At 39.0% G+C, this 13521-nt stretch overlaps 1 long non-coding RNA gene across 1 annotated transcript in view; it reads right to left on the bottom strand.

Moving 5' to 3' along the window:
• LOC124876832 overlaps nt 1-13521 on the bottom strand; it is a 156643-nt gene that overhangs the window by 14904 nt on the left and 128218 nt on the right. Inside the window, exons 2-4 of the long non-coding RNA XR_007040384.1 lie at nt 5562-5713; nt 1505-1596; nt 428-544 (exon numbers count right to left, since the gene is read on the bottom strand). This is a non-coding gene — a long non-coding RNA (uncharacterized LOC124876832). The remainder of the gene's footprint in view (nt 1-427; nt 545-1504; nt 1597-5561; nt 5714-13521) is intronic.

The following is a 13521-nucleotide window of genomic DNA, read 5'->3' as shown; positions in this document are numbered from 1 at the left end:
TGTAGACAGCATGAAAGAAGAATGCAACCAGTTGTTACCAAAGACTGATGATCTTGCGTTTAGAATGCCAAACTTGTGCTTCAATGCATAAGTGTCCACCACAAACAAACGTTGTTATGGCTCTATCTCAAATTTTACTTCATGAAGTGAAGACATAAGATGATTTATCCAATGAGGAGAAATCTTTCTGAGAGCTGTAGCTTGGAGACTTAACAAACCGGCACCCCACCCAAGGATTTAAAAGCACTCTGTCGTGAATCTTTGTGACAAAAACTGTAATTCAAAGTTTGTAACCTGCATTGTTACTCTGAATAGCCTGCTTTATAGAATTTGAGAGAACAATGACTGATATGACTCAATCTGCAGTCATTGGCAGATATCTTTTACTCACAGAGGAAACATAAAATATGAAAATGTAATTTCTTACCTTAAACGTTATAGTCACAGACAACAGCTGTCGCCCAGATGATTTGGCTGTTGACTCCCTGCTCAGACTGGAGCTGTGTGGTGGCCCCTTATCTTTCAGGTTTGGGATGTTCCATTCCTGTCAGTATTTAAAGAGTTAAAGGTTTTAAAAAATATTTTCCCTTTATTTCCCTTTTACATTTATACTTACAGATAATTACAGATTTTGTAGCTAAAAAACTGTGAATTTAAATTTTAAAAACATAACATGCATTGCTGAATGAGTGCAATTAGAATTATTTTTTTCCATTTCTTTTAAGATATTCACTAATACCAGATTCACAGAGATTTGTTTTTTATTGTAAAGCAAAATATATTTTTCAAATAAAATATACTGTCATGTGCCATTGTCAACGTTATGGTAATTTACTGTAAATCTGAAAAAAATATATATTTAAACTGCAGAATACCCAAATGAAATGTCCATAAAGGGCTTTCTCTTTTGTACTGTGATTATCCATTTCCTAATTATCATATGCATGGTTTTAATGCTAAATACTCCTGTGTATGCTGTCTTTGGCCATCTAAAAGTGCTTAATCCACCTTGAAAGGTTTAGGAATTAAAATCTTGTTCAAAAACAATACAATGTTGTAGGATAAGGCATAAAAAGTTGCTACACAGTAGTATTTATTTTCCCTCTGGATAAGTTTGTTTTTGACTTATTCCTGCTTTAGTAGCTGTCTCCACAAAACATCCATAAATAAAAAGACAATTTAAACAAATGCTCAAAATAAACAATTTCCCCCTGATATAATACAGTAGAGATTTTTTTATTCATTTAAACTACATTTTAAAAAGATGTATAACAAATTATTAACAATCATAGTCTTGCACAACCTCTTCGGCTTTCGGAGACATTCTTTAATTGTTTTTTTGAAGTGGGGATGAGTGAATTGTTAAAGTATTCGGGGACTCTGAATCTTCTGCAAGAAGGTGACAGCTCATACTCGGGTTGAGAGATGTGTGACAAATCCCAAAACACTTCCTGCACTTGTGTTTCTCATGAATATATTTAGAAGTTTTAATCCTACCCATCACCTTCATAGAAGAATGTCCCAGACGCTGCAGATCAGATTTTTCCTAATCGGAAACCTCAACATCTTGTACCCTATGATGCTCTCCAGCTCAACCTGATAAAATAGAAATATGGGAATTATTCTACTTTAAAACTCCTAAAACAATGAGCCTCAACATACAATAAGAGCAGACAGATGGAAAATCAGAGGAAGATGGTACACCGAACAGCATTAAGCAGGAGCAGCTCTTATCCCCAAAAGGCAATACATTTATGGCCAGATATTTTTCTTTTTTCATTTTTCATTAAACTTTCTGTTCTATTAATAAATAAATCAATGGGTTCTTTTTATAGAGCTGTGATACAACTATAAATGATTAATAATTGGATATTTTAGGTTGTATTCTTTTCAGTAAATCAAAACATTGGAACAGTTTCAGTGTTTCCCTTTATCTTCACTGGTTTTAGGTAGCAGGTTTCCCTCTGACTGTCACATAATAGACCAAGTGATGAAAATAGCATTATTTAATGACAGTAAAAAAACGCAGACCGCTATGCTAACAAGCCCATATGAGTTATTAACTATAAACAACATAATATTGTTCAGTTACAGCTATTTCAGAGAAAGAAAACAGGACATTGAAGTTGGTGTCTTATTTAAAGCACCCAAGTTGAGTCAATAAAGCAGCCCATTACCCAGGCGCTAAGTAAGACACTAAGAATTAAAGGCTAGTTTTAAGCTGTTTAGCACAACAGAATCTGACACCAACACATGTGTTTTTGTTCAGCAAAACTGGAATTCTAAAGGAAATATTAGAAAGCTTTTACCCTCAGATAATTTGCACAACTTGCATAATGCATTGACTCTTACTCCTGCTGTAATTTGCACTCTGCTCTTCACTCTGCTGGTCTAGCATAAAAGGACTTGAAACCATTGTAACAGTATGATGGATCATTTAAGCAGTTTTGAAAACACAACCTTTTATAACATTGGTATCCTTTGATGCCTGTAACTGGCCCATGCTTAATCAACACCTGTTCTATGACACTATTTAGCTCACCTGTTTTGGACAAGGTTGGATTAATTATCTCAAATGTTCACAATGGTCAATGCAGCTGTAGAGGACCTACTGTGGAGGTCCATGAACATGTGTTTGGTCTTAAGAGACTTGAAACTGTAAAATGTGAGTCTTTACACCATGGAATAAAATTAAGACTGGGATATGGCCTACCTTGAGATCCTACAAGACAATGCCAATGTCATCATCATACTTAATTATTTAGCTTGATTCAAATTTGTTCTGATGGTGAGCGCTGAAGTGCACAAAGAACAGTGGTGATATAATACACCCTTGAGACGAGTCTGTAGAGACAAAACAACTCAAGGCCATTGGACATAGTTCTGCTAACATGAGTTCTCTCTGTTAAAAAAAATGAAATAAAAACTGATAAAAATCCAAAATTTGATGCAAAAGTTAAAACTTGAAAACTGTGAAAGCCAGTGAGCTGAACAGTGGGGCTGCATTCAAATAAAACATGACAAAAAGTAATGTGTTACTACCACATCCTTAACATTACTTATCAGTCATGGATTCACTCACCAATCATCATTCCTGGTGTATATAGTAAAATGAAATGAAACTGTTTGTCGGTTATTTCAAGGATTGAAATGAAATGCTTGTATCAATACTCAATATTAATGTTGCCGTTATGGCCAATGACTGATTATATTTATTATATTATATATATTTCCCTAACCCTTTGGCATTGTGGAAAAACGCCCACAACACTGACATTGCTTCTCTGCTTCAGGCAAACACCAACAATCTGTGCTGCATCACTATCACTGTCACATGACTAAACCAAAACCACATGGCCAATCCCCTGCCCTCCCCAAACACATACACAAACTGCAACAAGATAGAAATAAACATTGGTTGTTAATATCGGCCCGATTTTACTCATGGGACTGATACTGATATGTTAAGAAATTAAATAACGTCGTCCGATACCGATGTTAATGGCGATATATCATGCATCCCTAGTTAGTTTCAAATCCATACAACCGGGCTTGCCAATCCTGTGAAGAGCGTTACTCTTTGTAATGCTGCAAAACAGGACTAGACTGTGAAGCCAGACATTGATCTGATGCTAAATGTACAGATCTTTCTCAATACATTTAAATATCATCAAAAAGTGCATTTATTTCAGTAATTTATTTCAAAAAGGGGTAAGTCATACATTGCTATAGTGCTACAGTGCTATATTTCAAATATTTATTTATATTAAATGATTATGTGCTATCAACTTTTTAATGATGTTTTTGCTGTTGAGCAGAAAATTACTGAAGACTGCGGTCTCAGTTCGTGGTCTGGTTATGTACAATTAACCTCATCAACATGCAAGGCATTCTGGTTCCATAAAATAAGCCTTAAGCATTGGGATCAGACCCCAGCATGCAGTTCTAGGATAAACTCTATCAGGCCCTCAGAGCAGGGTGCCAAGATATTGCATCTGGGACGGAGATGTTCAGGAACAAAGGTCTGTATGGAGGGTAGCAGGGACCAGAAACATTTGGCTTTATAAGCAGCAGAAAAGACAACTGTGTCATCCGCCTAAACATCATTTAAATGTGTCCTGCATGAAAAAATGAAAAGTGAAAACCATTTTCATATAAATATGTCTGTAGATGGATTCAAATGTTGCGTCACTTCCTTTTCCTAACAAATGACCCCGCCTTTCATTAGCGAAAGTAGACGCTATGGTTGGAATAGGAATCAATGCCTCTGCTGTAGTGTTTGGTGCAATTAAAGCTCAAAAAAATCCAAGTAAGTAAGTTTTATGAACTCAAATATCATGTCAGAGAAGGCACACCTTTATATGACATTGCAGCTAGTCAATGATTTGCAAAGCTAGGGGGGAAAACTGTGACACACTTTTTGTTGTATTACTTCAATGTTTTGTGTTATACTGTTGAACATCAACAAACAGAAGAGAATATTGTTTAACTTATTGTTTGACTATTCTGCCTCGACATTTGGGCATCTACAACCCACAAAACACATGTGTGTCCTTCTTTTATGCTTTGTTTTAACAACCTAGAAGATTCAATGTTTGGGGACTACCATGCCACTACCAGATGTGCAGATGTTTGAATCCATCAGTTGATGTTTACATGACCTTTAACATCATTCTTTAGGCTAACTTTGGGAAGAACATCTTTACATATTTTTCTTGGCTAAATAAAGAAATTGACTTGCTGACCAGAAATAACCATTAAAAGATGTTCATGTAAAGCCATCGAAAGGCTGGCTAAAAGATTATTGATTCAACCTTATTATGACTTTCACTTCCATAAGATAGTGCTGTTTTATCTTGGCACTCTGAGCAAAATAACTCACTAAACCACCCAGTTATCTTCAGGTAGGTTGCCAAAAGTATACATTTCTGTTTGAATATTTTAGAACATCCTAGAGCAACACAGCACTAACGTTTATCTTAATGCATTGGCATTTGCCTGCATTTAGATGTTTCCACCACAGCCAGTGACAGTTCATCCAAATCATGCCAAAGTCTACTCACCAGATCTAATCATCTTAATCTGATTTACAGTGTGCAAAATTAACAAACAAAATTCTGATCTGAAAGAAACCTTCCTTTGAAATTTAATTTAATGTGGATCTAACTGATGTGTGAAATGCCTGCAATAGGACAGAATCTGGCTGGCAGGTTTGTTTTAACCACGTGATTTCACATGGCACTTTGGATAACAAGGTTTGCTAAAGGTTAGAACAAACAATGACTTTGACACGGTTCATGAGGACACATATATAAATGCCCTTTGCAAATATGAGAGTACGCATGACAGAAAATACTAATACACACAGTCTTGTATCCATTACACCAGTTGACAGTGCGTTGAATTTCAATAAGTCCATGAAAACATAGAGCATATTACAATATGATGATTTATCTTCACTTTAGAAGTTGTAAAGACTCACTTTGTGTCAAGGATGTTTCCCCCATAATGTCCAAACCTGGACCACACAAATTCACACACCTGTCAGTTGGCTTCTGTACCTGAGTTTCATGTGTTTTTCTTTGCTGGAGGGCTTCAGGGAACCGACTGTGCTGCTGCTCTGTCTGCCTCTTAGTTGAATAAAGCTGTGACCTTGTGCAGAAACATTGACGGAAATAAGGACATCACCACAGCCAGATGAAAACCTTCTGCCCTGAAAGCAAAAACAAAAAGAAAGGACAGCCAAGGTGATATTAAGCATGATTTATTCTTTTCACATGCAAATCAGGACTTTATTTGCTCCCACAGAAAGACTGCTGGCATTTCAACATAACCTACAATTTTGGGTCAAATGTATTTGTCCCTTCTGTCACTTATAACTTTTTCAGGCTACCTTTTTAAGTTTTCCTATCTTATTTTAATCACAAAAGGGGAACAAATAAAACAGTAAATATACTTTATTTTCTTTTGATTTATGACTTTATGACAAATTATTTCCATCATAATCAGGTGGCTTGTAACTAAAACAACAATTATAGTATTTAGTGTTTTTGTTTGTGTGTGATGGTTCAATGCTAAGGCTTCCTGTGATAATATACAGTTACAATACAAAATACAAAGTTTTGGTATACATTATTAAATTGTAACATTGGTTTTCGTGTTTTGTTTCCCAGTCTGTTTTTGTTCTTCCTGTTTATGGCTCTCCTCTTGCACCTGGCCCTGATTTACTCATCATCACACCTGCTCTTTGTTTTTGTTTTTTTACTTAGGGGAAGGGAGTGGTGGCCTAGTGGTTAGAACAGGAGGTTTGTGTTCCAGAGGGGACACAAGGGGCCAGGTTCATATCCCACAGACTGCCACTCAGGGTCCCTGAGCAAGACCCTTAGCCCCAGAATACTCCCCGGGCATGACTATCTCTAGTTTCATCAGGGATGTAGGTGCAACAAGTCTCATTCAGAAGAGTGCAAACTCCCCCAGACAGGGTTGTTACCAAATCCAACACCATCCTGTTTTGCAGTACCACTGTGTGGAGTGCTGTTATTTCCTTTGACATTCCTGTAAAAGCTTTATCAGAGGCATTAACAAATAACCCAAACCTATAATCTATGGTTTCCTGTCAATCTATGTTTAAACTCGTCAGGGACATCTGTTCCCCATATACTATCATGTGGTTTGACTTGAACAAGTTCTCTCTTAAGTCTATTTAGAGTGGAAAATTCCCGGCTGATAGTAAAAGTATGGTCAGTTACATACACAGATGGCTTGGGAGGGCACCTACTGGGACAGAACACCGCTTCCTCCTACACAATGAGGGAACCGACAACCTGCTAATGATTTTCATAGTTAGAGACAGGAGCAGTGACATTTAACTTAAATGTAAAAATTTTAAAATTACAGGTGTGAATTTACAGTTACAGTTACAGTTTTCTGTAAGGACAACAATTTCTGAGTTTGATTGATTGCTGTGGTCGGCAAGACGTATTCGTCACTTCCGGTTTTCATTGTTTCACTCTGTGGATTGTTTGCTGTGTGAAGGCTTTCTCGTTTGATCTGATTTCTCTCTACAGTGATATCTCTTACTTGTTCTAATACATAAGCACGTTAAAACACATACTTTCTGTTGCTGCATTTAACGTTTGGGGACTCTGTGTCTTACAAGGTTTTTCTAGTAGTGGTAAGGGGTCGCTAGCTTAGCGTTAACTTTAGCTCCACCATGGCTACCCGTTCTGCTGTTTTTCTCTCTGGGTCTCCTCCTCTCTCCTGCTCTCTGTGTCAGATGTTCAGTTACTCTTCTGCCTCCTTTAGTGATAATGGTACGTGTAATAAATGTAGCATTTTTGTAGCTTTGGAGGCGAGGGTGTCGGAATTGGAGGCCCGGCTCAGTGCTGTTGAAAAACCAGCAGATAGCCGAGGCCCCTTATCCAGCGTGGAGCCACCGAGGGTAGCTCCCTGTAGCAGTCCTTCAGCAGAGCCCGCGCAGCCGGGGCCTCAGGTCGGCTGGGTGACAGTACGTAGAAAGCATAGTCCTAGATCCCAGCCCACAGGTCACCACCAACCCGTTTGCGTTTCTAACAGATTTTCCCCGCTCAGTGATACACCCGCTGAGAAGCCAACTCTGGTAATTGGCAGCTCCATAGTCAGAAACGTGGCACTAGAGACACCAGAGACCATAGTCAAATGTCTGCCAGGGGCCAGAATTGGTGGCATCAAATCCTACCTGAAACTGCTGGCTACGGATAAACGTAAATACAGTAAGATTGTTATTCACGCTGGCTGTAATGACACCTGGTTACGTCAATCGGAGGTCACTAATGTTAGTGTTGCTTTGGTGTGTAAATTTGCCAAAACAATGTCAGACTGTGTAATTTTCTCTGGTCCCCTCCCTGATCTGAACAGTGACGACATGTTTAGCCGCATGCCGTCATTCAACCACTGGCTGTCTAGGTGGTATCCAGAAAACAATGTGGGCTACATTGATAATTGGCGAACATTATGGGGAAAACCTGGTCTGATCCGGAGAGACGGCATCCATCCCACTTTGGATGGAGCAGCTCTTCTTTCTAGGAATCTGGCTGAATTTATTAGTTCTCCAAAACTATGACAACCCAGGGTTCAGACCAGGAAGCAGGGTCGTAGTTTAACACTCCTCTCTGCAACTTCTGTACTGCTACCCACCCATTACCCTATTAAGACTGTGTCTCGCCCACGGCCAAAATTGAATAGATTAAAAAATAGTCTAAAAGGAGGAAATCAGAAAAATGACATAAAAATAAACAACTCAGACTAAAAATAAAAATAAAACAATTAAATGTGGCTTACTGAACATAAGATCTCTCTCTTCAAAGACTTTGCTAGTTAGTGACCTGATTGGTGACAATCAGATTGACTTATTTTGCCTCACAGAAACCTGGCTGCAGCAAGATGATTATGTTACTATAAATGAGTCAACTCCTACTAATTATTTAAATTTTCACATTCCTCAAAATACTGGACGAGAAGGAGGAATAGCAACCATCTTTCAGTCCGATTTATTGATTAGTCCCAGACCAATCAATAGCTACAACTCTTTTGAATATTGAATCCTTATTTTTCCTCATCCAAATTGCAAAGCACTAAAACCACTTCTGTTTGTCATTTTGCATCTTCCATCAGGTCCTTACTCTCAGTTTTTAGATCACTTTTCAGATCTTTTATCTGATTTAGTGTTAAATACAGATAAGGTTATTATAGTGGGGGATTTTAACATTCATGCTGACGTTGAAAGTCAGTCAGTCATTTTCTACCGCTTATTCCATAGTGGGTCACGGGAGAGCTGGTGCCCATCTCCAGTAATCTATGGGCGAGATGCAGGATACACCCTGGACAGGTCGCCAGTCCATCGCAGGGCAACACACAAACAACCATGCACACACTCATTCATACACCTAAGGGCAATTTAGAGTGACCAATTAACCTAACAGGCATGTCTTTGGACTGTGGGAGGAAGCCGGAGTACCCGGTGAGAACCCACGCATGCACGGGGAGAACATGCAAACTCCATGCAGAAAGATCCCTGGCCAGGAATCGAACCCAGGACCTTCTTGCTGCAAGGCAACAGTGCTACCAACTGCACCACCGTGCAGCCCTGACGTTGAAAGTGATAGCCTAAATATAGCGTTTAATGCTTTCTCAGACTCAACTGGGTTTGCACAAAACATTAACAAACCTACCCACCTCTGTCTTCATTCTCTGGACCTTGTGCTGACATATGGCATTGAGTGTAAAGACATAACAATATTTTCTCATAACCCTGTCCTGTCTGACCATTTCTTAATATCCTTTGAGTTTAATTTAACCGAGTACTCCACATCTGAAAGAAAATTTCATTATAATATATCATTCTCAGACAATGCTGTAACAACCTTTAAAGACTCTGTTCCACTTTTAATTTCCTCATTATCACAGAAAAGCACAGTGGAGGGCAATCATTTTGTTTCTGCCCCTTCTATTCAATTCAATTCAGTTTTATTTATTTATCTCAAGGCCGTTCACAAATTGATTCTCTTGTTGATAGTGTTACTTCATCATTGCATAGTGCATTAGACAATGCAGCCCCCTTGAAAAAGAAGGTAATTATTCATAGGAGGCTAGCTCCTTGGTTTAATTTAGATCTGCGTACTTTAAAGCACAATGTTAGAAAACTGGAGAGAAGATGGCACTCTACACACCTAGAGGATTCCTACTTAATCTGGAAAAATAGCCTACTGTTGTATAAAAAGACACTTTGTCAAGCCAGAACAGCTTATTTCTCATCATTAATAGAAGAGAACAAGAATAATCCTAGGTTTCTGTTTAGTACAGTTGCTAAACTTACACAGAGTCATAGTTCTGTTGAGCCATCCATTCCCTTAGCTCTCAGCAGTAATGACTTTATGGAATTCTTCCAAAATAAAATTGATTCTATTAAAAATAAAATGTTTGACATACTCCCGAAGATGATTACTTCATCCTCAGCAAGTGAGACAACATTGGAAATAACTGCAGAACCTGATTTGTGTTTGGACTGTTTTGATCCTGTGAAGCTTCTTGAGTTATCAGAAATATTAGCTTTATCTAAACCTTCAACTTGTATGTTAGACACAATCCCAACCAAATTATTTAAGGAAGTGTTCCCTCTGATTACCAGTCCCATTTTAGATATGATTAATCTATCCTTAGTAAATGGATATGTACCACAAGCTTTTAAGGTAGCTGTAATTAAACTTTTATTTAAGAAACCTTCGCTTGATCGAGATGACTTGACAAATTACAGACCTATATCCAATCTTCCATTCTTATCTAAAATTCTTGAGAAAATAGTTGCAAATCAAATGTGTGAGCACTTACACAGCAATGACCTGTTTGAAGAGTCTCAGTCAGGCTTCAGAGCTCATCTGAAACAGCTCTGCTGAAAGTCACTAATGATATTCTTATGGCCTCAGATAATGGACTTGTGTCTGTACTTCTCCTGTTAGATCTCAGTGCTGCATTTGATACAGTCGATCACAATATTCTCTTAGAAAGGCTGGAATATGCTGTAGGGATCAGGGGAACAGCGCTAGGCTGGTTTAAATCTTCAATTCAATTCAATTCAAAAATACTTTATTAATCCCAAAGGGAAATTAAATGTTGTTATAGCTCATATTATGAAGGTTTCCTCAAAGAGCCGTTGTAGATGCTGATGGCTGTGGGCAGGAAGGATCTCCTGTAGCGCTCCGTCTTACAGCAGATCTGAAGAAGCCTCTGACTGAAGACACTCTGTTGTTGTAGGACAGTCTCATGAAGAGGATGCTCAGGGTTCTCCATAATGTTCTTCATTTTATGAAGAATCCGTCTTTCAACAATGATCTCCAGAGGTTCCAGAGGAGTCCCCAGAACAGAACCAGCCTTTTTTATCAGCTTGTTGAGCTTTTTTAAGTCCCTGGCTCTGATGCTGCTTCCCCAGCAGATGATGGCAGAAGAAATCACACTCTCCACAACAGACTTATAGAAGATATGCAGCATCTTGCTGCAAACACCAAAGGACCTAAGCTTCCTCAAGAAGTACAGTCTGCTCTGTCCCTTCTTGCAGATGGCTTCACAGTTGCATCTCCACTCCAGTCTGTTGTCCAGGTGAACACCGAGGTATTTATACTCCTCCACCACCTCCACTTCTTCTCCCATGATAGAAATAGTTTTCGACTTATTCCTGTTTCTCTTAAAATCTACAATCATCTCCTTTGTTTTAGTCACGTTCAAAATGAGATGATTGTTTCCACACCATGCCACAAAGCGGTCCACCACCTTCCTGTACTCAGCTTCTTGTCCATCTCTGATCCACCCTACGACTGCAGAATCATCCGAGTATTACTGCAGATGACAGGAGTCTGTCTTGTACTGGAAGTCTGAGGTGTACAGAGTGAAAAGGAATGGGGAGAGTACAGTCCCCTGTGGTGCTCCAGTGCTGCTGACTACCTGGTTAGACTCACAACCATTCAGTCTCACAAACTGTGGTCTGTTCGTCAGGTAGTATTTGATCCAGGTGATTGTTGAGGCCTCCACCTGAGTCTTCTGGAGTTTCTGACAAAGCAAATCAGGTTGAATTGTATTAAATGCACTGGAGAAATCTTATTAAAATATAAAAGTCAGACAAATCTTATTTGTCTGACAGACTCCAGTTTGTTCATGTAAATGATAAATCATCTTTAAACTATAAGGTTAATTGTGGAGTACCACAGGGTTCAGAACTTGGCCCAATTCTCTTTACTACATACAGGTCCTTCTCAAAATATTAGCATATTGTGATAAAGTCAATTATTTTCCATAATGTAATGATGAAAATTTAACATTCATATATTTTAGATTCATTGCACACTAACTGAAATATTTCAGGTCTTTTATTGTCTTAATATGGATGATTGTGGCATAAAGCTCATGAAAACCCAAAATTCCTATCTCACAAAATTAGCATATTTCATCCGACCAATAAAAGAAAAGTGTTTTTAATATAAAAAACGTCAACCTTCAAATAATCATGTACAGTTATGCACTCAATACTTGGTCGGGAATCCTTTTGCAGAAATGATTGCTTCAATGCGGCGTGGCATGGAGGCAATCAGCCTGTGGCACTGCTGAGGTCTTATGGAGGCCCAGGATGCTTCGATAGCGGCCTTTAGCTCATCCAGAGTGTTGGGTCTTGAGTCTCTCAACGTTCTCTTCACAATATCCCACAGATTCTCTATGGGGTTCAGGTCAGGAGAGTTGGCAGGCCAATTGAGCACAGTGATACCATGGTCAGTAAACCATTTACCAGTGGTTTTGCCACTGTGAGCAGGTGCCAGGTCGTGCTGAAAAATGAAATCTTCATCTCCATAAAGTTTTTCAGCAGATGGAAGCATGAAGTGCTCCAAAATCTCCTGATAGCTAGCTGCATTGACCCTGCCCTTGATAAAACACAGTGGACCAACACCAGCAGCTGACACGGCACCCCAGAACATCACTGACTGTGGGTACTTGACACTGGACTTCTGGCATTTTGGCATTTCCTTCTCCCCAGTCTTCCTCCAGACTCTGGCACCTTGATTTCCAAATGACATGCAGAATTTGCTTTCATCCGAAAAAAGTACTTTGGACCACTGAGCAATAGTCCAGTGCTGCTTCTCTGTAGCCCAGGTCAGACGCTTCTGCCGCTGTTTCTGGTTCAAAAGTGGCTTGACCTGGGGAATGCGGCACCTGTAGCCCATTTCCTGCACACGCCTGTGCACGGTGGCTCTGGATGTTTCTACTCCAGACTCAGTCCACTGCTTCCGCAGGTCCCCCAAGGTCTGGAATCGGCCCTTCTCCTCAATCTTCCTCAGGGTCCGGTCACCTCTTCTCGTTGTGCAGCGTTTTCTGACACACTTTTTCCTTCCCACAGACTTCCCACTGAGGTGCCTTGATACAGCACTCTGGGAACAGCCTATTCGTTCATAAATTTATTTCTGTGTCTTAAAGGCCTCAGGAATCTTTTGCCGGTGTTTAGAGTTAACTCGTTGATTCAGATGATTAGGTTCATAGCTCGTTTAGAGACCCTTTTAATGATATGCTAATTTTGTGAGATAGGAATTTTGGGTTTTCATGAGCTGTATGCCAAAATCATCCGTATTAAGACAATAAAAGACCTGAAATATTTCAGTTAGTGTGCAATGAATCTAAAATATATGAATGTTAAATTTTCATCATGACATTATGGAAAATAATTAACTTTATCACAATATGCTAATATTTTGAGAAGGACCTGTATATGCTTCCAATAGGTCAAATTATCAGGCAGCACAGGATACATTTTCACTGTTACGCTGATGATACTCAGCTTTACTTATCCATAAATCCTGATGAACCCAACCAGTTAGATAGACTACAAGCATGTCTTGAAGACATAAAAACTTGGATGACTTTAAATTTTCTGCTTCTAAATTCAGACAAGACAGAAGTTGTCGTCTTTGGACGGAGTCTTTAAAAAAGAAACTGCTTAGTCAATCACTT

This window comes from Girardinichthys multiradiatus, chromosome 11, assembly GCF_021462225.1.
Source record: "Girardinichthys multiradiatus isolate DD_20200921_A chromosome 11, DD_fGirMul_XY1, whole genome shotgun sequence".
In the NCBI taxonomy this organism is placed as follows: Eukaryota; Metazoa; Chordata; class Actinopteri; order Cyprinodontiformes; family Goodeidae; genus Girardinichthys; species Girardinichthys multiradiatus.
Note: the sequence above shows the minus strand (reverse complement) of the source record. Positions and strands in the feature narration are given on the sequence as shown.